This window comes from Lithobates pipiens, unplaced genomic scaffold (genome assembly GCF_037356315.1).
Source record: "Lithobates pipiens isolate NorthernLeopardFrog02 unplaced genomic scaffold, aLitPip1_a1.2 Scaffold_19, whole genome shotgun sequence".
Taxonomy (NCBI): Eukaryota; Metazoa; Chordata; class Amphibia; order Anura; family Ranidae; genus Lithobates; species Lithobates pipiens.
Genome location: NW_027507764.1, coordinates 13,543,810 through 13,569,952, shown reverse-complemented (window position 1 = coordinate 13,569,952; position 26,143 = coordinate 13,543,810). Strand labels below are relative to the sequence as shown.

Genomic DNA, 26,143 nt, shown 5'->3' with positions numbered 1-26,143 from the left:
TGGATGCGTGGCAATCTCCTGAGGGAGGGAGGTAGAGAGAAGAAAGTGTATTTTTGAAAGAAGGGGTGAGATTGTGTAAGTGGGCTTGTAAAAAGTGTAGGCTTGGTTGGGCAGGGGTGATTTTGTAGGAGCTAGGTGTGCAGGAGGGCTTGCAGAGAGGGAGAGCGCTTTGGGTAAAAGTGAATGTAAAAAGAGGCATTATGGGAGAGTGACTGACCCCTGGTGGAAGAAAAGCAAAAGCCTACAGCACCTGGTATTCCCAGGCGGTCTCCCATCCAAGTACTAACCAGGCCCGACCCGGCTTAGCTTCCGAGATCAGACGAGAGCGGGCGCATTCAGGGTGGTGTGGCCGTAGGCAAAGCTCATGGTCTCTTTCAAGCTTCTTGTACTTGTCACCGGCAGCCTGGCTCCGCCTTTCCTTGACTTTACTACAATCAGCTGTGCCTTTTCACAAGCATGGCAGCACACGGCACTTTGTCGTGTCGTCTCTCCTCTCGCTTGCTCTCCTCAAGCCCGTCCCTGCCTCCTGCTGCTTTGCTCCCTCTTTAACCTCTTCCTGCCTGCACCTTCTCACGCACACACCACATCCTCAGCCTTGCTTCCACGGCTCCTTTCTGGCTTCCCCTGGCCTGACTTTAACCCTTTTCGCTGACAAGGCTTTGCACCACAGGAAGAAGAAGAAGAGCAGCAGGTTGCATGTAGCGCGGGGCCTTATGCCTGCACTTGTTTACGCCTTCGCTCTCCTAGCAGGTGGCCAGCCCATGGATCTCCAGAACCTGCCTTCTGTTCCGTTGGCTACTGGAAGCTGACTGCTGGGGAGGAAGCCAGTACATCTACCCCCCTGGCTACCGGAGGACCCCTCACCTATACCAGGCACCATGCCTCACCAGTGGCTGCAGTCAAGCAACTGCTTGACTTGCCCACTAGGTAGACCTTTTCCTCTAGAGTTGCTCCATACCCCACATGTGCCGCCTTACTCACCCAACTTCTTTTCAATAGGCCTGGAGACCAACATGCATGATGCACCCCTTTCAAGGACTTCAGAGAAGGCTTAGAACACTTGATGCAACTTGACTGAGAAGTCTGGCCCATTACAGTTCAACGTGAACAATGGTCATATCCTGACCCAAACGACCACTGATTGGCTTCCCAGGATTACCTCTACAAGGTAGCAGTTCATATTGGCCTTTGAGTTGCCATCTCATCCCTTTAAATCCAAACGCATCTGAATTGCACAGATTCTTTGGCTGATTAAGGTGGTAATTAAACTCACTTGTTGCCTTATCTGCATTTAATTAGCCTCAGAACCTGTGTAATTCAGATGTGTTTGGGTTTAAAGGGATGAGGTGGCAACCCTAGTTGGCCTCGTGCAAGTTCTGCCTGATCACCCGAAACCCAGCCTTCCCCTATATTTATATGACCGGTGGGTAGGCTAGATCCAAAAAAACCAGCAGCGCACGCATTACCTCTTTCCCTCCAAGCCTGGGGCAGCCGCTAACTAAAACCGCGCTCCTGTAGGCAACCTGCTGCCTACACCTTAGCCGCTTCAGGGTGCCGGTTTGACGAGGGGTCGGCTCTGTGGCTTCTCTCTGGCTTTGGCAGTCGGCGTGCGTGTTTCCCATGCTGTCCCCCAGCCTGGAGATCGCTGTGGAATGTGTTGGCGCAAGGGCGACTAAAGAGCAGGAGTGATGGCACCAAAAGGTCTCAGGAGAGTGCTGGAAAATGGCTGGGCCGTGGAGCCTAAGCAGGATGTAGGATGGGGGCTAGCTAGGTGGGGGTTGCGCCTGGCCGTTGTTTTGCTGCTATAGGGGACTGGATGCGTGGCAATCTCCTGAGGGAGGGAGGTAGAGAGAAGAAAGTGTATTTTTGAAAGAAGGGGTGAGATTGTATAAGTGGGCTTGTAAAAAGTGTAGGCTTGGTTGGGCAGGGGTGATTTTGTAGGAGCTAGGTGTGCAGGAGGGCTTGCAGAGAGGGAGAGCGCTTTGGGTAAAAGTGAATGTAAAAAGAGGCATTATGGGAGAGTGACTGACCCCTGGTGGAAGAAAAGCAAAAGCCTACAGCACCTGGTATTCCCAGGCGGTCTCCCATCCAAGTACTAACCAGGCCCGACCCTGCTTAGCTTCCGAGATCAGACGAGAGCGGGCGCATTCAGGGTGGTGTGGCCGTAGGCGAAGCTCATGGTCTCTTTCAAGCTTCTTGTACTTGTCACCGGCAGCCTGGCTCCGCCTTTCCTTGACTTTACTACAATCAGCTGTGCCTTTTCACAAGCATGGCAGCACACGGCACTTTGTCGTGTCGTCTCTCCTCTCGCTTGCTCTCCTCAAGCCCGTCCCTGCCTCCTGCTGCTTTGCTCCCTCTTTAACCTCTTCCTGCCTGCACCTTCTCACGCACACACCACATCCTCAGCCTTGCTTCCACGGCTCCTTTCTGGCTTCCCCTGGCCTGACTTTAACCCTTTTCGCTGACAAGGCTTTGCACCACAGGAAGAAGAAGAAGAGCAGCAGGTTGCATGTAGCGCGGGGCCTTATGCCTGCACTTGTTTACGCCTTCGCTCTCCTAGCAGGTGGCCAGCCCATGGATCTCCAGAACCTGCCTTCTGTTCCGTTGGCTACTGGAAGCTGACTGCTGGGGAGGAAGCCAGTACATCTACCCCCCTGGCTACCGGAGGACCCCTCACCTATACCAGGCACCATGCCTCACCAGTGGCTGCAGTCAAGCAACTGCTTGACTTGCCCACTAGGTAGACCTTTTCCTCTAGAGTTGCTCCATACCCCACATGTGCCGCCTTACTCACCCAACTTCTTTTCAATAGGCCTGGAGACCAACATGCATGATGCACCCCTTTCAAGGACTTCAGAGAAGGCTTAGAACACTTGATGCAACTTGACTGAGAAGTCTGGCCCATTACAGTTCAACGTGAACAATGGTCATATCCTGACCCAAACGACCACTGATTGGCTTCCCAGGATTACCTCTACAAGGTAGCAGTTCATATTGGCCTTTGAGTTGCCATCTCATCCCTTTAAATCCAAACGCATCTGAATTGCACAGATTCTTTGGCTGATTAAGGTGGTAATTAAACTCACTTGTTGCCTTATCTGCATTTAATTAGCCTCAGAACCTGTGTAATTCAGATGTGTTTGGGTTTAAAGGGATGAGGTGGCAACCCTAGTTGGCCTCGTGCAAATGCTGCCTGATCACCCGAAACCCAGCCTTCCCCTATATTTATATGACCGGTGGGTAGGCTAGATCCAAAAAAACCAGCAGCGCACGCATTACCTCTTTCCCTCCAAGCCTGGGGCAGCCGCTAACTAAAACCGCGCTCCTGTAGGCAACCTGCTGCCTACACCTTAGCCGCTTCAGGGTGCCGGTTTGACGAGGGGTCGGCTCTGTGGCTTCTCTCTGGCTTTGGCAGTCGGCGTGCGTGTTTCCCGTGCTGTCCCCCAGCCTGGAGATCGCTGTGGAATGTGTTGGCGCAAGGGCGACTAAAGAGCAGGAGTGATGGCACCAAAAGGTTTCAGGAGAGTGCTGGAAAATGGCTGGGCCGTGGAGCCTAAGCAGGATGTAGGATGGGGGCTAGCTAGGTGGGGGTTGCGCCTGGCCGTTGTTTTGCTGCTATAGGGGACTGGATGCGTGGCAATCTCCTGAGGGAGGGAGGTAGAGAGAAGAAAGTGTATTTTTGAAAGAAGGGGTGAGATTGTATAAGTGGGCTTGTAAAAAGTGTAGGCTTGGTTGGGCAGGGGTGATTTTGTAGGAGCTAGGTGTGCAGGAGGGCTTGCAGAGAGGGAGAGCGCTTTGGGTAAAAGTGAATGTAAAAAGAGGCGTTATGGGAGAGTGACTGACCCCTGGTGGAAGAAAAGCAAAAGCCTACAGCACCTGGTATTCCCAGGCGGTCTCCCATCCAAGTACTAACCAGGCCCGACCCTGCTTAGCTTCCGAGATCAGACGAGAGCGGGCGCATTCAGGGTGGTGTGGCCGTAGGCAAAGCTCATGGTCTCTTTCAAGCTTCTTGTACTTGTCACCGGCAGCCTGGCTCCGCCTTTCCTTGACTTTACTACAATCAGCTGTGCCTTTTCACAAGCATGGCAGCACACCGCACTTTGTCGTGTCGTCTCTCCTCTCGCTTGCTCTCCTCAAGCCCGTCCCTGCCTCCTGCTGCTTTGCTCCCTCTTTAACCTCTTCCTGCCTGCACCTTCTCACGCACACACCACATCCTCAGCCTTGCTTCCACGGCTCCTTTCTGGCTTCCCCTGGCCTGACTTTAACCCTTTTCGCTGACAAGGCTTTGCACCACAGGAAGAAGAAGAAGAGCAGCAGGTTGCATGTAGCGCGGGGCCTTATGCCTGCACTTGTTTACGCCTTCGCTCTCCTAGCAGGTGGCCAGCCCATGGATCTCCAGAACCTGCCTTCTGTTCCGTTGGCTACTGGAAGCTGACTGCTGGGGAGGAAGCCAGTACATCTACCCCCCTGGCTACCGGAGGACCTCTCACCTATACCAGGCACCATGCCTCACCAGTGGCTGCAGTCAAGCAACTGCTTGACTTGCCCACTAGGTAGACCTTTTCCTGTAGAGCTGCTCCATACCCCACATGTGCCGCCTTACTCACCCAACTTCTTTTCAATAGGCCTGGAGACCAACATGCATGATGCACCCCTTTCAAGGACTTCAGAGAAGGCTTAGAACACTTGATGCAACTTGACTGAGAAGTCTGGCCCATTACAGTTCAACGTGAACAATGGTCATATCCTGACCCAAACGACCACTGATTGGCTTCCCAGGATTACCTCTACAAGGTAGCAGTTCATATTGGCCTTTGAGTTGCCATCTCATCCCTTTAAATCCAAACGCATCTGAATTGCACAGATTCTTTGGCTGATTAAGGTGGTAATTAAACTCACTTGTTGCCTTATCTGCATTTAATTAGCCTCAGAACCTGTGTAATTCAGATGTGTTTGGGTTTAAAGGGATGAGGTGGCAACCCTAGTTGGCCTCGTGCAAATGCTGCCTGATCACCCGAAACGCAGCCTTCCCCTATATTTATATGACCGGTGGGTAGGCTAGATCCAAAAAAACCAGCAGCGCACGCATTACCTCTTTCCCTCCAAGCCTGGGGCAGCCGCTAACTAAAACCGCGCTCCTGTAGGCAACCTGCTGCCTACACCTTAGCCGCTTCAGGGTGCCGGTTTGACGAGGGGTCGGCTCTGTGGCTTCTCTCTGGCTTTGGCAGTCGGCGTGCGTGTTTCCCGTGCTGTCCCCCAGCCTGGAGATCGCTGTGGAATGTGTTGGCGCAAGGGCGACTAAAGAGCAGGAGTGATGGCACCAAAAGGTCTCAGGAGAGTGCTGGAAAATGGCTGGGCCGTGGAGCCTAAGCAGGATGTAGGATGGGGGCTAGCTAGGTGGGGGTTGCGCCTGGCCGTTGTTTTGCTGCTATAGGGGACTGGATGCGTGGCAATCTCCTGAGGGAGGGAGGTAGAGAGAAGAAAGTGTATTTTTGAAAGAAGGGGTGAGATTGTATAAGTGGGCTTGTAAAAAGTGTAGGCTTGGTTGGGCAGGGGTGATTTTGTAGGAGCTAGGTGTGCAGGAGGGCTTGCAGAGAGGGAGAGCGCTTTGGGTAAAAGTGAATGTAAAAAGAGGCGTTATGGGAGAGTGACTGACCCCTGGTGGAAGAAAAGCAAAAGCCTACAGCACCTGGTATTCCCAGGCGGTCTCCCATCCAAGTACTAACCAGGCCCGACCCTGCTTAGCTTCCGAGATCAGACGAGAGCGGGCGCATTCAGGGTGGTGTGGCCGTAGGCGAAGCTCATGGTCTCTTTCAAGCTTCTTGTACTTGTCACCGGCAGCCTGGCTCCGCCTTTCCTTGACTTTACTACAATCAGCTGTGCCTTTTCACAAGCATGGCAGCATACCGCACTTTGTCGTGTCGTCTCTCCTCTCGCTTGCTCTCCTCAAGCCCGTCCCTGCCTCCTGCTGCTTTGCTCCCTCTTTAACCTCTTCCTGCCTGCACCTTCTCACGCACACACCACATCCTCAGCCTTGCTTCCACGGCTCCTTTCTGGCTTCCCCTGGCCTGACTTTAACCCTTTTCGCTGACAAGGCTTTGCACCACAGGAAGAAGAAGAAGAGCAGCAGGTTGCATGTAGCGCGGGGCCTTATGCCTGCACTTGTTTACGCCTTCGCTCTCCTAGCAGGTGGCCAGCCCATGGATCTCCAGAACCTGCCTTCTGTTCCGTTGGCTACTGGAAGCTGACTGCTGGGGAGGAAGCCAGTACATCTACCCCCCTGGCTACCGGAGGACCCCTCACCTATACCAGGCACCATGCCTCACCAGTGGCTGCAGTCAAGCAACTGCTTGACTTGCCCACTAGGTAGACCTTTTCCTGTAGAGCTGCTCCATACCCCACATGTGCCGCCTTACTCACCCAACTTCTTTTCAATAGGCCTGGAGACCAACATGCATGATGCACCCCTTTCAAGGACTTCAGAGAAGGCTTAGAACACTTGATGCAACTTGACTGAGAAGTCTGGCCCATTACAGTTCAACGTGAACAATGGTCATATCCTGACCCAAACGACCACTGATTGGCTTCCCAGGATTACCTCTACAAGGTAGCAGTTCATGTTGGCCTTTGAGTTGCCATCTCATCCCTTTAAATCCAAACGCATCTGAATTGCACAGATTCTTTGGCTGATTAAGGTGGTAATTAAACTCACTTGTTGCCTTATCTGCATTTAATTAGCCTCAGAACCTGTGTAATTCAGATGTGTTTGGGTTTAAAGGGATGAGGTGGCAACCCTAGTTGGCCTCGTGCAAGTGCTGCCTGATCACCCGAAACGCAGCCTTCCCCTATATTTATATGACCGGTGGGTAGGCTAGATCCAAAAAAACCAGCAGCGCACGCATTACCTCTTTCCCTCCAAGCCTGGGGCAGCCGCTAACTAAAACCGCGCTCCTGTAGGCAACCTGCTGCCTACACCTTAGCCGCTTCAGGGTGCCGGTTTGACGAGGGGTCGGCTCTGTGGCTTCTCTCTGGCTTTGGCAGTCGGCGTGCGTGTTTCCCGTGCTGTCCCCCAGCCTGGAGATCGCTGTGGAATGTGTTGGCGCAAGGGCGACTAAAGAGCAGGAGTGATGGCACCAAAAGGTCTCAGGAGAGTGCTGGAAAATGGCTGGGCCGTGGAGCCTAAGCAGGATGTAGGATGGGGGCTAGCTAGGTGGGGGTTGCGCCTGGCCGTTGTTTTGCTGCTATAGGGGACTGGATGCGTGGCAATCTCCTGAGGGAGGGAGGTAGAGAGAAGAAAGTGTATTTTTGAAAGAAGGGGTGAGATTGTGTAAGTGGGCTTGTAAAAAGTGTAGGCTTGGTTGGGCAGGGGTGATTTTGTAGGAGCTAGGTGTGCAGGAGGGCTTGCAGAGAGGGAGAGCGCTTTGGGTAAAAGTGAATGTAAAAAGAGGCATTATGGGAGAGTGACTGACCCCTGGTGGAAGAAAAGCAAAAGCCTACAGCACCTGGTATTCCCAGGCGGTCTCCCATCCAAGTACTAACCAGGCCCGACCCTGCTTAGCTTCCGAGATCAGACGAGAGCGGGCGCATTCAGGGTGGTGTGGCCGTAGGCAAAGCTCATGGTCTCTTTCAAGCTTCTTGTACTTGTCACCGGCAGCCTGGCTCCGCCTTTCCTTGACTTTACTACAATCAGCTGTGCCTTTTCACAAGCATGGCAGCACACCGCACTTTGTCGTGTCGTCTCTCCTCTCGCTTGCTCTCCTCAAGCCCGTCCCTGCCTCCTGCTGCTTTGCTCTCTCTTTAACCTCTTCCTGCCTGCACCTTCTCACGCACACACATCCTCAGCCTTGCTTCCACGGCTCCTTTCTGGCTTCCCCTGGCCTGACTTTAACCCTTTTCGCTGACAAGGCTTTGCACCACAGGAAGAAGAAGAAGAGCAGCAGGTTGCATGTAGCGCGGGGCCTTATGCCTGCACTTGTTTACGCCTTCGCTCTCCTAGCAGGTGGCCAGCCCATGGATCTCCAGAACCTGCCTTCTGTTCCGTTGGCTACTGGAAGCTGACTGCTGGGGAGGAAGCCAGTACATCTACCCCCCTGGCTACCGGAGGACCCCTCACCTATACCAGGCACCATGCCTCACCAGTGGCTGCAGTCAAGCAACTGCTTGACTTGCCCACTAGGTAGACCTTTTCCTGTAGAGCTGCTCCATACCCCACATGTGCCGCCTTACTCACCCAACTTCTTTTCAATAGGCCTGGAGACCAACATGCATGATGCACCCCTTTCAAGGACTTCAGAGAAGGCTTAGAACACTTGATGCAACTTGACTGAGAAGTCTGGCCCATTACAGTTCAACGTGAACAATGGTCATATCCTGACCCAAACGGCCACTGATTGGCTTCCCAGGATTACCTCTACAAGGTAGCAGTTCATATTGGCCTTTGAGTTGCCATCTCATCCCTTTAAATCCAAACGCATCTGAATTGCACAGATTCTTTGGCTGATTAAGGTGGTAATTAAACTCACTTGTTGCCTTATCTGCATTTAATTAGCCTCAGAACCTGTGTAATTCAGATGTGTTTGGGTTTAAAGGGATGAGGTGGCAACCCTAGTTGGCCTCGTGCAAATGCTGCCTGATCACCCGAAACGCAGCCTTCCCCTATATTTATATGACCGGTGGGTAGGCTAGATCCAAAAAAACCAGCAGCGCACGCATTACCTCTTTCCCTCCAAGCCTGGGGCAGCCGCTAACTAAAACCGCGCTCCTGTAGGCAACCTGCTGCCTACACCTTAGCCGCTTCAGGGTGCCGGTTTGACGAGGGGTCGGCTCTGTGGCTTCTCTCTGGCTTTGGCAGTCGGCGTGCGTGTTTCCCGTGCTGTCCCCCAGCCTGGAGATCGCTGTGGAATGTGTTGGCGCAAGGGCGACTAAAGAGCAGGAGTGATGGCACCAAAAGGTTTCAGGAGAGTGCTGGAAAATGGCTGGGCCGTGGAGCCTAAGCAGGATGTAGGATGGGGGCTAGCTAGGTGGGGGTTGCGCCTGGCCGTTGTTTTGCTGCTATAGGGGACTGGATGCGTGGCAATCTCCTGAGGGAGGGAGGTAGAGAGAAGAAAGTGTATTTTTGAAAGAAGGGGTGAGATTGTATAAGTGGGCTTGTAAAAAGTGTAGGCTTGGTTGGGCAGGGGTGATTTTGTAGGAGCTAGGTGTGCAGGAGGGCTTGCAGAGAGGGAGAGCGCTTTGGGTAAAAGTGAATGTAAAAAGAGGCGTTATGGGAGAGTGACTGACCCCTGGTGGAAGAAAAGCAAAAGCCTACAGCACCTGGTATTCCCAGGCGGTCTCCCATCCAAGTACTAACCAGGCCCGACCCTGCTTAGCTTCCGAGATCAGACGAGAGCGGGCGCATTCAGGGTGGTGTGGCCGTAGGCAAAGCTCATGGTCTCTTTCAAGCTTCTTGTACTTGTCACCGGCAGCCTGGCTCCGCCTTTCCTTGACTTTACTACAATCAGCTGTGCCTTTTCACAAGCATGGCAGCACACGGCACTTTGTCGTGTCGTCTCTCCTCTCGCTTGCTCTCCTCAAGCCCGTCCCTGCCTCCTGCTGCTTTGCTCCCTCTTTAACCTCTTCCTGCCTGCACCTTCTCACGCACACACCACATCCTCAGCCTTGCTTCCACGGCTCCTTTCTGGCTTCCCCTGGCCTGACTTTAACCCTTTTCGCTGACAAGGCTTTGCACCACAGGAAGAAGAAGAAGAGCAGCAGGTTGCATGTAGCGCGGGGCCTTATGCCTGCACTTGTTTACGCCTTCGCTCTCCTAGCAGGTGGCCAGCCCATGGATCTCCAGAACCTGCCTTCTTTTCCGTTGGCTACTGGAAGCTGACTGCTGGGGAGGAAGCCAGTACATCTACCCCGCTGGCTACCGGAGGACCCCTCACCTATACCAGGCACCATGCCTCACCAGTGGCTGCAGTCAAGCAACTGCTTGACTTGCCCACTAGGTAGACCTTTTCCTCTAGAGTTGCTCCATACCCCACATGTGCCGCCTTACTCACCCAACTTCTTTTCAATAGGCCTGGAGACCAACATGCATGATGCACCCCTTTCAAGGACTTCAGAGAAGGCTTAGAACACTTGATGCAACTTGACTGAGAAGTCTGGCCCATTACAGTTCAACGTGAACAATGGTCATATCCTGACCCAAACGACCACTGATTGGCTTCCCAGGATTACCTCTACAAGGTAGCAGTTCATATTGGCCTTTGAGTTGCCATCTCATCCCTTTAAATCCAAACGCATCTGACTTGCACAGATTCTTTGGCTGATTAAGGTGGTAATTAAACTCACTTGTTGCCTTATCTGCATTTAATTAGCCTCAGAACCTGTGTAATTCAGATGTGTTTGGGTTTAAAGGGATGAGGTGGCAACCCTAGTTGGCCTCGTGCAAGTTCTGCCTGATCACCCGAAACCCAGCCTTCCCCTATATTTATATGACCGGTGGGTAGGCTAGATCCAAAAAAACCAGCAGCGCACGCATTACCTCTTTCCCTCCAAGCCTGGGGCAGCCGCTAACTAAAACCGCGCTCCTGTAGGCAACCTGCTGCCTACACCTTAGCCGCTTCAGGGTGCCGGTTTGACGAGGGGTCGGCTCTGTGGCTTCTCTCTGGCTTTGGCAGTCGGCGTGCGTGTTTCCCGTGCTGTCCCCCAGCCTGGAGATCGCTGTGGAATGTGTTGGCGCAAGGGCGACTAAAGAGCAGGAGTGATGGCACCAAAAGGTCTCAGGAGAGTGCTGGAAAATGGCTGGGCCGTGGAGCCTAAGCAGGATGTAGGATGGGGGCTAGCTAGGTGGGGGTTGCGCCTGGCCGTTGTTTTGCTGCTATAGGGGACTGGATGCGTGGCAATCTCCTGAGGGAGGGAGGGAGGTAGAGAGAAGAAAGTGTATTTTTGAAAGAAGGGGTGAGATTGTGTAAGTGGGCTTGTAAAAAGTGTAGGCTTGGTTGGGCAGGGGTGATTTTGTAGGAGCTAGGTGTGCAGGAGGGTTGGTTGGGCAGGGGTGATTTTGTAGGAGCTAGGTGTGCAGGAGGGCTTGCAGAGAGGGAGAGCGCTTTGGGTAAAAGTGAATGTAAAAAGAGGCATTATGGGAGAGTGACTGACCCCTGGTGGAAGAAAAGCAAAAGCCTACAGCACCTGGTATTCCCAGGCGGTCTCCCATCCAAGTACTAACCAGGCCCGACCCTGCTTAGCTTCCGAGATCAGACGAGAGCGGGCGCATTCAGGGTGGTGTGGCCGTAGGCAAAGCTCATGGTCTCGTTCAAGCTTCTTGTACTTGTCACCGGCAGCCTGGCTCCGCCTTTCCTTGACTTTACTACAATCAGCTGTGCCTTTTCACAAGCCTGGCAGCACACCGCACTTTGTCGTGTCGTCTCTCCTCTCGCTTGCTCTCCTCAAGCCCGTCCCTGCCTCCTGCTGCTTTGCTCCCTCTTTAACCTCTTCCTGCCTGCACCTTCTCACGCACACACCACATCCTCAGCCTTGCTTCCACGGCTCCTTTCTGGCTTCCCCTGGCCCGACTTTAACCCTTTTCGCTGACAAGGCTTTGCACCACAGGAAGAAGAAGAAGAAGAGCAGCAGGTTGCATGTAGCGCGGGGCCTTATGCCTGCACTTGTTTACGCCTTCGCTCTCCTAGCAGGTGGCCAGCCCATGGATCTCCAGAACCTGCCTTCTGTTCCGTTGGCTACTGGAAGCTGACTGCTGGGGAGGAAGCCAGTACATCTACCCCCCTGGCTACCGGAGGACCCCTCACCTATACCAGGCACCATGCCTCACCAGTGGCTGCAGTCAAGCAACTGCTTGACTTGCCCACTAGGTAGACCTTTTCCTGTAGAGCTGCTCCATACCCCACATGTGCCGCCTTACTCACCCAACTTCCTTTCAATTGGCCTGGAGACCAACATGCATGATGCACCCCTTTCAAGGACTTCAGAGAAGGCTTAGAACACTTGATGCAACTTGACTGAGAAGTCTGGCCCATTACAGTTCAACGTGAACAATGGTCATATCCTGACCCAAACGACCACTGATTGGCTTCCCAGGATTACCTCTACAAGGTAGCAGTTCATGTTGGCCTTTGAGTTGCCATCTCATCCCTTTAAATCCAAACGCATCTGAATTGCACAGATTCTTTGGCTGATTAAGGTGGTAATTAAACTCACTTGTTGCCTTATCTGCATTTAATTAGCCTCAGAACCTGTGTAATTCAGATGTGTTTGGGTTTAAAGGGATGAGGTGGCAACCCTAGTTGGCCTCGTGCAAGTGCTGCCTGATCACCCGAAACGCAGCCTTCCCCTATATTTATATGACCGGTGGGTAGGCTAGATCCAAAAAAACCAGCAGCGCACGCATTACCTCTTTCCCTCCAAGCCTGGGGCAGCCGCTAACTAAAACCGCGCTCCTGTAGGCAACCTGCTGCCTACACCTTAGCCGCTTCAGGGTGCCGGTTTGACGAGGGGTCGGCTCTGTGGCTTCTCTCTGGCTTTGGCAGTCGGCGTGCGTGTTTCCCGTGCTGTCCCCCAGCCTGGAGATCGCTGTGGAATGTGTTGGCGCAAGGGCGACTAAAGAGCAGGAGTGATGGCACCAAAAGGTCTCAGGAGAGTGCTGGAAAATGGCTGGGCCGTGGAGCCTAAGCAGGATGTAGGATGGGGGCTAGCTAGGTGGGGGTTGCGCCTGGCCGTTGTTTTGCTGCTATAGGGGACTGGATGCGTGGCAATCTCCTGAGGGAGGGAGGTAGAGAGAAGAAAGTGTATTTTTGAAAGAAGGGGTGAGATTGTATAAGTGGGCTTGTAAAAAGTGTAGGCTTGGTTGGGCAGGGGTGATTTTGTAGGAGCTAGGTGTGCAGGAGGGCTTGCAGAGAGGGAGAGCGCTTTGGGTAAAAGTGAATGTAAAAAGAGGCGTTATGGGAGAGTGACTGACCCCTGGTGGAAGAAAAGCAAAAGCCTACAGCACCTGGTATTCCCAGGCGGTCTCCCATCCAAGTACTAACCAGGCCCGACCCTGCTTAGCTTCCGAGATCAGACGAGAGCGGGCGCATTCAGGGTGGTGTGGCCGTAGGCGAAGCTCATGGTCTCTTTCAAGCTTCTTGTACTTGTCACCGGCAGCCTGGCTCCGCCTTTCCTTGACTTTACTACAATCAGCTGTGCCTTTTCACAAGCATGGCAGCACACGGCACTTTGTCGTGTCGTCTCTCCTCTCGCTTGCTCTCCTCAAGCCCGTCCCTGCCTCCTGCTGCTTTGCTCCCTCTTTAACCTCTTCCTGCCTGCACCTTCTCACACACACACATCCTCAGCCTTGCTTCCACGGCTCCTTTCTGGCTTCCCCTGGCCTGACTTTAACCCTTTTCGCTGACAAGGCTTTGCACCACAGGAAGAAGAAGAGCAGCAGGTTGCATGTAGCGCGGGGCCTTATGCCTGCACTTGTTTACGCCTTCGCTCTCCTAGCAGGTGGCCAGCCCATGGATCTCCAGAACCTGCCTTCTGTTCCGTTGGCTACTGGAAGCTGACTGCTGGGGAGGAAGCCAGTACATCTACCCCGCTGGCTACCGGAGGACCCCTCACCTATACCAGGCACCATGCCTCACCAGTGGCTGCAGTCAAGCAACTGCTTGACTTGCCCACTAGGTAGACCTTTTCCTCTAGAGTTGCTCCATACCCCACATGTGCCGCCTTACTCACCCAACTTCTTTTCAATAGGCCTGGAGACCAACATGCATGATGCACCCCTTTCAAGGACTTCAGAGAAGGCTTAGAACACTTGATGCAACTTGACTGAGAAGTCTGGCCCATTACAGTTCAACGTGAACAATGGTCATATCCTGACCCAAACGGCCACTGATTGGCTTCCCAGGATTACCTCTACAAGGTAGCAGTTCATATTGGCCTTTGAGTTGCCATCTCATCCCTTTAAATCCAAACGCATCTGAATTGCACAGATTCTTTGGCTGATTAAGGTGGTAATTAAACTCACTTGTTGCCTTATCTGCATTTAATTAGCCTCAGAACCTGTGTAATTCAGATGTGTTTGGGTTTAAAGGGATGAGGTGGCAACCCTAGTTGGCCTCGTGCAAATGCTGCCTGATCACCCGAAACGCAGCCTTCCCCTATATTTATATGACCGGTGGGTAGGCTAGATCCAAAAAAACCAGCAGCGCACGCATTACCTCTTTCCCTCCAAGCCTGGGGCAGCCGCTAACTAAAACCGCGCTCCTGTAGGCAACCTGCTGCCTACACCTTAGCCGCTTCAGGGTGCCGGTTTGACGAGGGGTCGGCTCTGTGGCTTCTCTCTGGCTTTGGCAGTCGGCGTGCGTGTTTCCCGTGCTGTCCCCCAGCCTGGAGATCGCTGTGGAATGTGTTGGCGCAAGGGCGACTAAAGAGCAGGAGTGATGGCACCAAAAGGTTTCAGGAGAGTGCTGGAAAATGGCTGGGCCGTGGAGCCTAAGCAGGATGTAGGATGGGGGCTAGCTAGGTGGGGGTTGCGCCTGGCCGTTGTTTTGCTGCTATAGGGGACTGGATGCGTGGCAATCTCCTGAGGGAGGGAGGTAGAGAGAAGAAAGTGTATTTTTGAAAGAAGGGGTGAGATTGTATAAGTGGGCTTGTAAAAAGTGTAGGCTTGGTTGGGCAGGGGTGATTTTGTAGGAGCTAGGTGTGCAGGAGGGCTTGCAGAGAGGGAGAGCGCTTTGGGTAAAAGTGAATGTAAAAAGAGGCGTTATGGGAGAGTGACTGACCCCTGGTGGAAGAAAAGCAAAAGCCTACAGCACCTGGTATTCCCAGGCGGTCTCCCATCCAAGTACTAACCAGGCCCGACCCTGCTTAGCTTCCGAGATCAGACGAGAGCGGGCGCATTCAGGGTGGTGTGGCCGTAGGCAAAGCTCATGGTCTCTTTCAAGCTTCTTGTACTTGTCACCGGCAGCCTGGCTCCGCCTTTCCTTGACTTTACTACAATCAGCTGTGCCTTTTCACAAGCATGGCAGCACACGGCACTTTGTCGTGTCGTCTCTCCTCTCGCTTGCTCTCCTCAAGCCCGTCCCTGCCTCCTGCTGCTTTGCTCCCTCTTTAACCTCTTCCTGCCTGCACCTTCTCACGCACACACCACATCCTCAGCCTTGCTTCCACGGCTCCTTTCTGGCTTCCCCTGGCCTGACTTTAACCCTTTTCGCTGACAAGGCTTTGCACCACAGGAAGAAGAAGAAGAGCAGCAGGTTGCATGTAGCGCGGGGCCTTATGCCTGCACTTGTTTACGCCTTCGCTCTCCTAGCAGGTGGCCAGCCCATGGATCTCCAGAACCTGCCTTCTTTTCCGTTGGCTACTGGAAGCTGACTGCTGGGGAGGAAGCCAGTACATCTACCCCGCTGGCTACCGGAGGACCCCTCACCTATACCAGGCACCATGCCTCACCAGTGGCTGCAGTCAAGCAACTGCTTGACTTGCCCACTAGGTAGACCTTTTCCTCTAGAGTTGCTCCATACCCCACATGTGCCGCCTTACTCACCCAACTTCTTTTCAATAGGCCTGGAGACCAACATGCATGATGCACCCCTTTCAAGGACTTCAGAGAAGGCTTAGAACACTTGATGCAACTTGACTGAGAAGTCTGGCCCATTACAGTTCAACGTGAACAATGGTCATATCCTGACCCAAACGACCACTGATTGGCTTCCCAGGATTACCTCTACAAGGTAGCAGTTCATATTGGCCTTTGAGTTGCCATCTCATCCCTTTAAATCCAAACGCATCTGACTTGCACAGATTCTTTGGCTGATTAAGGTGGTAATTAAACTCACTTGTTGCCTTATCTGCATTTAATTAGCCTCAGAACCTGTGTAATTCAGATGTGTTTGGGTTTAAAGGGATGAGGTGGCAACCCTAGTTGGCCTCGTGCAAGTTCTGCCTGATCACCCGAAACCCAGCCTTCCCCTATATTTATATGACCGGTGGGTAGGCTAGATCCAAAAAAACCAGCAGCGCACGCATTACCTCTTTCCCTCCAAGCCTGGGGCAGCCGCTAACTAAAACCGCGCTCCTGTAGGCAACCTGCTGCCTACACCTTAGCCGCTTCAGGGTGCCGGTTTGACGAGGGGTCGGCTCTGTGGCTTCTCTCTGGCTTTGGCAGTCGGCGTGCGTGTTTCCCGTGCTGTCCCCCAGCCTGGAGATCGCTGTGGAATGTGTTGGCGCAAGGGCGACTAAAGAGCAGGAGTGATGGCACCAAAAGGTCTCAGGAGAGTGCTGGAAAATGGCTGGGCCGTGGAGCCTAAGCAGGATGTAGGATGGGGGCTAGCTAGGTGGGGGTTGCGCCTGGCCGTTGTTTTGCTGCTATAGGGGACTGGATGCGTGGCAATCTCCTGAGGGAGGGAGGGAGGTAGAGAGAAGAAAGTGTATTTTTGAAAGAAGGGGTGAGATTGTGTAAGTGGGCTTGTAAAAAGTGTAGGCTTGGTTGGGCAGGGGTGATTTTGTAGGAGCTAGGTGTGCAGGAGGGTTGGTTGGGCAGGGGTGATTTTGTAGGAGCTAGGTGTGCAGGAGGGCTTGCAGAGAGGGAGAGCGCTTTGGGTAAAAGTGAATGTAAAAAGAGGCATTATGGGAGAGTGACTGACCCCTGGTGGAAGAAAAGCAAAAGCCTACAGCACCTGGTATTCCCAGGCGGTCTCCCATCCAAGTACTAACCAGGCCCGACCCTGCTTAGCTTCCGAGATCAGACGAGAGCGGGCGCATTCAGGGTGGTGTGGCCGTAGGCAAAGCTCATGGTCTCGTTCAAGCTTCTTGTACTTGTCACCGGCAGCCTGGCTCCGCCTTTCCTTGACTTTACTACAATCAGCTGTGCCTTTTCACAAGCCTGGCAGCACACCGCACTTTGTCGTGTCGTCTCTCCTCTCGCTTGCTCTCCTCAAGCCCGTCCCTGCCTCCTGCTGCTTTGCTCCCTCTTTAACCTCTTCCTGCCTGCACCTTCTCACGCACACACCACATCCTCAGCCTTGCTTCCACGGCTCCTTTCTGGCTTCCCCTGGCCCGACTTTAACCCTTTTCGCTGACAAGGCTTTGCACCACAGGAAGAAGAAGAAGAAGAGCAGCAGGTTGCATGTAGCGCGGGGCCTTATGCCTGCACTTGTTTACGCCTTCGCTCTCCTAGCAGGTGGCCAGCCCATGGATCTCCAGAACCTGCCTTCTGTTCCGTTGGCTACTGGAAGCTGACTGCTGGGGAGGAAGCCAGTACATCTACCCCCCTGGCTACCGGAGGACCCCTCACCTATACCAGGCACCATGCCTCACCAGTGGCTGCAGTCAAGCAACTGCTTGACTTGCCCACTAGGTAGACCTTTTCCTGTAGAGCTGCTCCATACCCCACATGTGCCGCCTTACTCACCCAACTTCCTTTCAATTGGCCTGGAGACCAACATGCATGATGCACCCCTTTCAAGGACTTCAGAGAAGGCTTAGAACACTTGATGCAACTTGACTGAGAAGTCTGGCCCATTACAGTTCAACGTGAACAATGGTCATATCCTGACCCAAACGACCACTGATTGGCTTCCCAGGATTACCTCTACAAGGTAGCAGTTCATGTTGGCCTTTGAGTTGCCATCTCATCCCTTTAAATCCAAACGCATCTGAATTGCACAGATTCTTTGGCTGATTAAGGTGGTAATTAAACTCACTTGTTGCCTTATCTGCATTTAATTAGCCTCAGAACCTGTGTAATTCAGATGTGTTTGGGTTTAAAGGGATGAGGTGGCAACCCTAGTTGGCCTCGTGCAAGTGCTGCCTGATCACCCGAAACGCAGCCTTCCCCTATATTTATATGACCGGTGGGTAGGCTAGATCCAAAAAAACCAGCAGCGCACGCATTACCTCTTTCCCTCCAAGCCTGGGGCAGCCGCTAACTAAAACCGCGCTCCTGTAGGCAACCTGCTGCCTACACCTTAGCCGCTTCAGGGTGCCGGTTTGACGAGGGGTCGGCTCTGTGGCTTCTCTCTGGCTTTGGCAGTCGGCGTGCGTGTTTCCCGTGCTGTCCCCCAGCCTGGAGATCGCTGTGGAATGTGTTGGCGCAAGGGCGACTAAAGAGCAGGAGTGATGGCACCAAAAGGTCTCAGGAGAGTGCTGGAAAATGGCTGGGCCGTGGAGCCTAAGCAGGATGTAGGATGGGGGCTAGCTAGGTGGGGGTTGCGCCTGGCCGTTGTTTTGCTGCTATAGGGGACTGGATGCGTGGCAATCTCCTGAGGGAGGGAGGTAGAGAGAAGAAAGTGTATTTTTGAAAGAAGGGGTGAGATTGTATAAGTGGGCTTGTAAAAAGTGTAGGCTTGGTTGGGCAGGGGTGATTTTGTAGGAGCTAGGTGTGCAGGAGGGCTTGCAGAGAGGGAGAGCGCTTTGGGTAAAAGTGAATGTAAAAAGAGGCGTTATGGGAGAGTGACTGACCCCTGGTGGAAGAAAAGCAAAAGCCTACAGCACCTGGTATTCCCAGGCGGTCTCCCATCCAAGTACTAACCAGGCCCGACCCTGCTTAGCTTCCGAGATCAGACGAGAGCGGGCGCATTCAGGGTGGTGTGGCCGTAGGCGAAGCTCATGGTCTCTTTCAAGCTTCTTGTACTTGTCACCGGCAGCCTGGCTCCGCCTTTCCTTGACTTTACTACAATCAGCTGTGCCTTTTCACAAGCATGGCAGCACACGGCACTTTGTCGTGTCGTCTCTCCTCTCGCTTGCTCTCCTCAAGCCCGTCCCTGCCTCCTGCTGCTTTGCTCCCTCTTTAACCTCTTCCTGCCTGCACCTTCTCACACACACACATCCTCAGCCTTGCTTCCACGGCTCCTTTCTGGCTTCCCCTGGCCTGACTTTAACCCTTTTCGCTGACAAGGCTTTGCACCACAGGAAGAAGAAGAGCAGCAGGTTGCATGTAGCGCGGGGCCTTATGCCTGCACTTGTTTACGCCTTCGCTCTCCTAGCAGGTGGCCAGCCCATGGATCTCCAGAACCTGCCTTCTGTTCCGTTGGCTACTGGAAGCTGACTGCTGGGGAGGAAGCCAGTACATCTACCCCGCTGGCTACCGGAGGACCCCTCACCTATACCAGGCACCATGCCTCACCAGTGGCTGCAGTCAAGCAACTGCTTGACTTGCCCACTAGGTAGACCTTTTCCTCTAGAGTTGCTCCATACCCCACATGTGCCGCCTTACTCACCCAACTTCTTTTCAATAGGCCTGGAGACCAACATGCATGATGCACCCCTTTCAAGGACTTCAGAGAAGGCTTAGAACACTTGATGCAACTTGACTGAGAAGTCTGGCCCATTACAGTTCAACGTGAACAATGGTCATATCCTGACCCAAACGGCCACTGATTGGCTTCCCAGGATTACCTCTACAAGGTAGCAGTTCATATTGGCCTTTGAGTTGCCATCTCATCCCTTTAAATCCAAACGCATCTGAATTGCACAGATTCTTTGGCTGATTAAGGTGGTAATTAAACTCACTTGTTGCCTTATCTGCATTTAATTAGCCTCAGAACCTGTGTAATTCAGATGTGTTTGGGTTTAAAGGGATGAGGTGGCAACCCTAGTTGGCCTCGTGCAAATGCTGCCTGATCACCCGAAACGCAGCCTTCCCCTATATTTATATGACCGGTGGGTAGGCTAGATCCAAAAAAACCAGCAGCGCACGCATTACCTCTTTCCCTCCAAGCCTGGGGCAGCCGCTAACTAAAACCGCGCTCCTGTAGGCAACCTGCTGCCTACACCTTAGCCGCTTCAGGGTGCCGGTTTGACGAGGGGTCGGCTCTGTGGCTTCTCTCTGGCTTTGGCAGTCGGCGTGCGTGTTTCCCGTGCTGTCCCCCAGCCTGGAGATCGCTGTGGAATGTGTTGGCGCAAGGGCGACTAAAGAGCAGGAGTGATGGCACCAAAAGGTTTCAGGAGAGTGCTGGAAAATGGCTGGGCCGTGGAGCCTAAGCAGGATGTAGGATGGGGGCTAGCTAGGTGGGGGTTGCGCCTGGCCGTTGTTTTGCTGCTATAGGGGACTGGATGCGTGGCAATCTCCTGAGGGAGGGAGGTAGAGAGAAGAAAGTGTATTTTTGAAAGAAGGGGTGAGATTGTATAAGTGGGCTTGTAAAAAGTGTAGGCTTGGTTGGGCAGGGGTGATTTTGTAGGAGCTAGGTGTGCAGGAGGGCTTGCAGAGAGGGAGAGCGCTTTGGGTAAAAGTGAATGTAAAAAGAGGCGTTATGGGAGAGTGACTGACCCCTGGTGGAAGAAAAGCAAAAGCCTACAGCACCTGGTATTCCCAGGCGGTCTCCCATCCAAGTACTAACCAGGCCCGACCCTGCTTAGCTTCCGAGATCAGACGAGAGCGGGCGCATTCAGGGTGGTGTGGCCGTAGGCGAAGCTCATGGTCTCTTTCAAGCTTCTTGTACTTGTCACCGGCAGCCTGGCTCCACCTTTCCTTGACTTTACTACAATCAGCTGTGCCTTTTCACAAGCATGGCAGCATACCGCACTTTGTCGTGTCGTCTCTCCTCTCGCTTGCTCTCCTCAAGCCCGTCCCTGCCTCCTGCTGCTTTGCTCCCTCTTTAACCTCTTCCTGCCTGCACCTTCTCACGCACACACCACATCCTCAGCCTTGCTTCCACGGCTCCTTTCTGGCTTCCCCTGGCCTGACTTTAACCCTTTTCGCTGACAAGGCTTTGCACCACAGGAAGAAGAAGAAGAGCAGCAGGTTGCATGTAGCGCGGGGCCTTATGCCTGCACTTGTTTACGCCTTCGCTCTCCTAGCAGGTGGCCAGCCCATGGATCTCCAGAACCTGCCTTCTGTTCCGTTGGCTACTGGAAGCTGACTGCTGGGGAGGAAGCCAGTACATCTACCCCCCTGGCTACCGGAGGACCCCTCACCTATACCAGGCACCATGCCTCACCAGTGGCTGCAGTCAAGCAACTGCTTGACTTGCCCACTAGGTAGACCTTTTCCTGTAGAGCTGCTCCATACCCCACATGTGCCGCCTTACTCACCCAACTTCTTTTCAATAGGCCTGGAGACCAACATGCATGATGCACCCCTTTCAAGGACTTCAGAGAAGGCTTAGAACACTTGATGCAACTTGACTGAGAAGTCTGGCCCATTACAGTTCAACGTGAACAATGGTCATATCCTGACCCAAACGACCACTGATTGGCTTCCCAGGATTACCTCTACAAGGTAGCAGTTCATGTTGGCCTTTGAGTTGCCATCTCATCCCTTTAAATCCAAACGCATCTGAATTGCACAGATTCTTTGGCTGATTAAGGTGGTAATTAAACTCACTTGTTGCCTTATCTGCATTTAATTAGCCTCAGAACCTGTGTAATTCAGATGTGTTTGGGTTTAAAGGGATGAGGTGGCAACCCTAGTTGGCCTCGTGCAAGTGCTGCCTGATCACCCGAAACGCAGCCTTCCCCTATATTTATATGACCGGTGGGTAGGCTAGATCCAAAAAAACCAGCAGCGCACGCATTACCTCTTTCCCTCCAAGCCTGGGGCAGCCGCTAACTAAAACCGCGCTCCTGTAGGCAACCTGCTGCCTACACCTTAGCCGCTTCAGGGTGCCGGTTTGACGAGGGGTCGGCTCTGTGGCTTCTCTCTGGCTTTGGCAGTCGGCGTGCGTGTTTCCCGTGCTGTCCCCCAGCCTGGAGATCGCTGTGGAATGTGTTGGCGCAAGGGCGACTAAAGAGCAGGAGTGATGGCACCAAAAGGTCTCAGGAGAGTGCTGGAAAATGGCTGGGCCGTGGAGCCTAAGCAGGATGTAGGATGGGGGCTAGCTAGGTGGGGGTTGCGCCTGGCCGTTGTTTTGCTGCTATAGGGGACTGGATGCGTGGCAATCTCCTGAGGGAGGGAGGTAGAGAGAAGAAAGTGTATTTTTGAAAGAAGGGGTGAGATTGTGTAAGTGGGCTTGTAAAAAGTGTAGGCTTGGTTGGGCAGGGGTGATTTTGTAGGAGCTAGGTGTGCAGGAGGGCTTGCAGAGAGGGAGAGCGCTTTGGGTAAAAGTGAATGTAAAAAGAGGCATTATGGGAGAGTGACTGACCCCTGGTGGAAGAAAAGCAAAAGCCTACAGCACCTGGTATTCCCAGGCGGTCTCCCATCCAAGTACTAACCAGGCCCGACCCTGCTTAGCTTCCGAGATCAGACGAGAGCGGGCGCATTCAGGGTGGTGTGGCCGTAGGCAAAGCTCATGGTCTCTTTCAAGCTTCTTGTACTTGTCACCGGCAGCCTGGCTCCGCCTTTCCTTGACTTTACTACAATCAGCTGTGCCTTTTCACAAGCATGGCAGCACACCGCACTTTGTCGTGTCGTCTCTCCTCTCGCTTGCTCTCCTCAAGCCCGTCCCTGCCTCCTGCTGCTTTGCTCTCTCTTTAACCTCTTCCTGCCTGCACCTTCTCACGCACACACATCCTCAGCCTTGCTTCCACGGCTCCTTTCTGGCTTCCCCTGGCCTGACTTTAACCCTTTTCGCTGACAAGGCTTTGCACCACAGGAAGAAGAAGAAGAGCAGCAGGTTGCATGTAGCGCGGGGCCTTATGCCTGCACTTGTTTACGCCTTCGCTCTCCTAGCAGGTGGCCAGCCCATGGATCTCCAGAACCTGCCTTCTGTTCCGTTGGCTACTGGAAGCTGACTGCTGGGGAGGAAGCCAGTACATCTACCCCCCTGGCTACCGGAGGACCCCTCACCTATACCAGGCACCATGCCTCACCAGTGGCTGCAGTCAAGCAACTGCTTGACTTGCCCACTAGGTAGACCTTTTCCTGTAGAGCTGCTCCATACCCCACATGTGCCGCCTTACTCACCCAACTTCTTTTCAATAGGCCTGGAGACCAACATGCATGATGCACCCCTTTCAAGGACTTCAGAGAAGGCTTAGAACACTTGATGCAACTTGACTGAGAAGTCTGGCCCATTACAGTTCAACGTGAACAATGGTCATATCCTGACCCAAACGGCCACTGATTGGCTTCCCAGGATTACCTCTACAAGGTAGCAGTTCATATTGGCCTTTGAGTTGCCATCTCATCCCTTTAAATCCAAACGCATCTGAATTGCACAGATTCTTTGGCTGATTAAGGTGGTAATTAAACTCACTTGTTGCCTTATCTGCATTTAATTAGCCTCAGAACCTGTGTAATTCAGATGTGTTTGGGTTTAAAGGGATGAGGTGGCAACCCTAGTTGGCCTCGTGCAAATGCTGCCTGATCACCCGAAACGCAGCCTTCCCCTATATTTATATGACCGGTGGGTAGGCTAGATCCAAAAAAACCAGCAGCGCACGCATTACCTCTTTCCCTCCAAGCCTGGGGCAGCCGCTAACTAAAACCGCGCTCCTGTAGGCAACCTGCTGCCTACACCTTAGCCGCTTCAGGGTGCCGGTTTGACGAGGGGTCGGCTCTGTGGCTTCTCTCTGGCTTTGGCAGTCGGCGTGCGTGTTTCCCGTGCTGTCCCCCAGCCTGGAGATCGCTGTGGAATGTGTTGGCGCAAGGGCGACTAAAGAGCAGGAGTGATGGCACCAAAAGGTTTCAGGAGAGTGCTGGAAAATGGCTGGGCCGTGGAGCCTAAGCAGGATGTAGGATGGGGGCTAGCTAGGTGGGGGTTGCGCCTGGCCGTTGTTTTGCTGCTATAGGGGACTGGATGCGTGGCAATCTCCTGAGGGAGGGAGGTAGAGAGAAGAAAGTGTATTTTTGAAAGAAGGGGTGAGATTGTATAAGTGGGCTTGTAAAAAGTGTAGGCTTGGTTGGGCAGGGGTGATTTTGTAGGAGCTAGGTGTGCAGGAGGGCTTGCAGAGAGGGAGAGCGCTTTGGGTAAAAGTGAATGTAAAAAGAGGCGTTATGGGAGAGTGACTGACCCCTGGTGGAAGAAAAGCAAAAGCCTACAGCACCTGGTATTCCCAGGCGGTCTCCCATCCAAGTACTAACCAGGCCCGACCCTGCTTAGCTTCCGAGATCAGACGAGAGCGGGCGCATTCAGGGTGGTGTGGCCGTAGGCAAAGCTCATGGTCTCTTTCAAGCTTCTTGTACTTGTCACCGGCAGCCTGGCTCCGCCTTTCCTTGACTTTACTACAATCAGCTGTGCCTTTTCACAAGCATGGCAGCACACGGCACTTTGTCGTGTCGTCTCTCCTCTCGCTTGCTCTCCTCAAGCCCGTCCCTGCCTCCTGCTGCTTTGCTCCCTCTTTAACCTCTTCCTGCCTGCACCTTCTCACGCACACACCACATCCTCAGCCTTGCTTCCACGGCTCCTTTCTGGCTTCCCCTGGCCTGACTTTAACCCTTTTCGCTGACAAGGCTTTGCACCACAGGAAGAAGAAGAAGAGCAGCAGGTTGCATGTAGCGCGGGGCCTTATGCCTGCACTTGTTTACGCCTTCGCTCTCCTAGCAGGTGGCCAGCCCATGGATCTCCAGAACCTGCCTTCTTTTCCGTTGGCTACTGGAAGCTGACTGCTGGGGAGGAAGCCAGTACATCTACCCCGCTGGCTACCGGAGGACCCCTCACCTATACCAGGCACCATGCCTCACCAGTGGCTGCAGTCAAGCAACTGCTTGACTTGCCCACTAGGTAGACCTTTTCCTCTAGAGTTGCTCCATACCCCACATGTGCCGCCTTACTCACCCAACTTCTTTTCAATAGGCCTGGAGACCAACATGCATGATGCACCCCTTTCAAGGACTTCAGAGAAGGCTTAGAACACTTGATGCAACTTGACTGAGAAGTCTGGCCCATTACAGTTCAACGTGAACAATGGTCATATCCTGACCCAAACGACCACTGATTGGCTTCCCAGGATTACCTCTACAAGGTAGCAGTTCATATTGGCCTTTGAGTTGCCATCTCATCCCTTTAAATCCAAACGCATCTGAATTGCACAGATTCTTTGGCTGATTAAGGTGGTAATTAAACTCACTTGTTGCCTTATCTGCATTTAATTAGCCTCAGAACCTGTGTAATTCAGATGTGTTTGGGTTTAAAGGGATGAGGTGGCAACCCTAGTTGGCCTCGTGCAAGTTCTGCCTGATCACCCGAAACCCAGCCTTCCCCTATATTTATATGACCGGTGGGTAGGCTAGATCCAAAAAAACCAGCAGCGCACGCATTACCTCTTTCCCTCCAAGCCTGGGGCAGCCGCTAACTAAAACCGCGCTCCTGTAGGCAACCTGCTGCCTACACCTTAGCCGCTTCAGGGTGCCGGTTTGACGAGGGGTCGGCTCTGTGGCTTCTCTCTGGCTTTGGCAGTCGGCGTGCGTGTTTCCCGTGCTGTCCCCCAGCCTGGAGATCGCTGTGGAATGTGTTGGCGCAAGGGCGACTAAAGAGCAGGAGTGATGGCACCAAAAGGTCTCAGGAGAGTGCTGGAAAATGGCTGGGCCGTGGAGCCTAAGCAGGATGTAGGATGGGGGCTAGCTAGGTGGGGGTTGCGCCTGGCCGTTGTTTTGCTGCTATAGGGGACTGGATGCGTGGCAATCTCCTGAGGGAGGGAGGGAGGTAGAGAGAAGAAAGTGTATTTTTGAAAGAAGGGGTGAGATTGTGTAAGTGGGCTTGTAAAAAGTGTAGGTTTGGTTGGGCAGGGGTGATTTTGTAGGAGCTAGGTGTGCAGGAGGGTTGGTTGGGCAGGGGTGATTTTGTAGGATGTAGGTGTGCAGGAGGGCTTGCAGAGAGGGAGAGCGCTTTGGGTAAAAGTGAATGTAAAAAGAGGCATTATGGGAGAGTGACTGACCCCTGGTGGAAGAAAAGCAAAAGCCTACAGCACCTGGTATTCCCAGGCGGTCTCCCATCCAAGTACTAACCAGGCCCGACCCTGCTTAGCTTCCGAGATCAGACGAGAGCGGGCGCATTCAGGGTGGTGTGGCCGTAGACAAAGCTCATGGTCTCGTTCAAGCTTCTTGTACTTGTCACCGGCAGCCTGGCTCCGCCTTTCCTTGACTTTACTACAATCAGCTGTGCCTTTTCACAAGCCTGGCAGCACACCGCACTTTGTCGTGTCGTCTCTCCTCTCGCTTGCTCTCCTCAAGCCCGTCCCTGCCTCCTGCTGCTTTGCTCCCTCTTTAACCTCTTCCTGCCTGCACCTTCTCACGCACACACCACATCCTCAGCCTTGCTTCCACGGCTCCTTTCTGGCTTCC

General features: G+C 53.3%; 15 non-coding genes across 15 annotated transcripts; all 15 read right to left on the bottom strand.

Annotated features, from left to right (window-relative positions):
• Positions 1-238: 238 nt before the first annotated feature.
• On the bottom strand, positions 239-357 carry LOC143999633 (5S ribosomal RNA). The gene has a single exon (XR_013278096.1). It is a non-coding gene; the product is annotated as a 5S ribosomal RNA (ribosomal RNA).
• A 1,694-nt stretch (positions 358-2,051) lies between these two features.
• LOC143999995 (5S ribosomal RNA) lies at positions 2,052-2,170 on the bottom strand. Its single transcript, XR_013278198.1, has one exon. It is a non-coding gene; the product is annotated as a 5S ribosomal RNA (ribosomal RNA).
• A 1,694-nt stretch (positions 2,171-3,864) lies between these two features.
• LOC143999983 (5S ribosomal RNA) lies at positions 3,865-3,983 on the bottom strand. The gene has a single exon (XR_013278197.1). It is a non-coding gene; the product is annotated as a 5S ribosomal RNA (ribosomal RNA).
• A 1,694-nt stretch (positions 3,984-5,677) lies between these two features.
• Positions 5,678-5,796, bottom strand: LOC143999970 (5S ribosomal RNA). The gene has a single exon (XR_013278196.1). It is a non-coding gene; the product is annotated as a 5S ribosomal RNA (ribosomal RNA).
• Positions 5,797-7,490: 1,694 nt separating this feature from the next.
• LOC143999958 (5S ribosomal RNA) lies at positions 7,491-7,609 on the bottom strand. The gene has a single exon (XR_013278195.1). It is a non-coding gene; the product is annotated as a 5S ribosomal RNA (ribosomal RNA).
• A 1,691-nt stretch (positions 7,610-9,300) lies between these two features.
• On the bottom strand, positions 9,301-9,419 carry LOC143999945 (5S ribosomal RNA). The gene has a single exon (XR_013278193.1). It is a non-coding gene; the product is annotated as a 5S ribosomal RNA (ribosomal RNA).
• A 1,744-nt stretch (positions 9,420-11,163) lies between these two features.
• LOC143999933 (5S ribosomal RNA) lies at positions 11,164-11,282 on the bottom strand. Its single transcript, XR_013278192.1, has one exon. It is a non-coding gene; the product is annotated as a 5S ribosomal RNA (ribosomal RNA).
• A 1,697-nt stretch (positions 11,283-12,979) lies between these two features.
• Positions 12,980-13,098, bottom strand: LOC143999921 (5S ribosomal RNA). The gene has a single exon (XR_013278191.1). It is a non-coding gene; the product is annotated as a 5S ribosomal RNA (ribosomal RNA).
• A 1,688-nt stretch (positions 13,099-14,786) lies between these two features.
• On the bottom strand, positions 14,787-14,905 carry LOC143999909 (5S ribosomal RNA). The gene has a single exon (XR_013278190.1). It is a non-coding gene; the product is annotated as a 5S ribosomal RNA (ribosomal RNA).
• Positions 14,906-16,649: 1,744 nt separating this feature from the next.
• On the bottom strand, positions 16,650-16,768 carry LOC143999897 (5S ribosomal RNA). Its single transcript, XR_013278189.1, has one exon. It is a non-coding gene; the product is annotated as a 5S ribosomal RNA (ribosomal RNA).
• A 1,697-nt stretch (positions 16,769-18,465) lies between these two features.
• On the bottom strand, positions 18,466-18,584 carry LOC143999885 (5S ribosomal RNA). Its single transcript, XR_013278188.1, has one exon. It is a non-coding gene; the product is annotated as a 5S ribosomal RNA (ribosomal RNA).
• A 1,688-nt stretch (positions 18,585-20,272) lies between these two features.
• LOC143999872 (5S ribosomal RNA) lies at positions 20,273-20,391 on the bottom strand. The gene has a single exon (XR_013278187.1). It is a non-coding gene; the product is annotated as a 5S ribosomal RNA (ribosomal RNA).
• Positions 20,392-22,085: 1,694 nt separating this feature from the next.
• Positions 22,086-22,204, bottom strand: LOC143999755 (5S ribosomal RNA). Its single transcript, XR_013278134.1, has one exon. It is a non-coding gene; the product is annotated as a 5S ribosomal RNA (ribosomal RNA).
• Positions 22,205-23,895: 1,691 nt separating this feature from the next.
• On the bottom strand, positions 23,896-24,014 carry LOC143999706 (5S ribosomal RNA). Its single transcript, XR_013278128.1, has one exon. It is a non-coding gene; the product is annotated as a 5S ribosomal RNA (ribosomal RNA).
• Positions 24,015-25,758: 1,744 nt separating this feature from the next.
• LOC143999577 (5S ribosomal RNA) lies at positions 25,759-25,877 on the bottom strand. Its single transcript, XR_013278046.1, has one exon. It is a non-coding gene; the product is annotated as a 5S ribosomal RNA (ribosomal RNA).
• Positions 25,878-26,143: the final 266 nt, after the last annotated feature.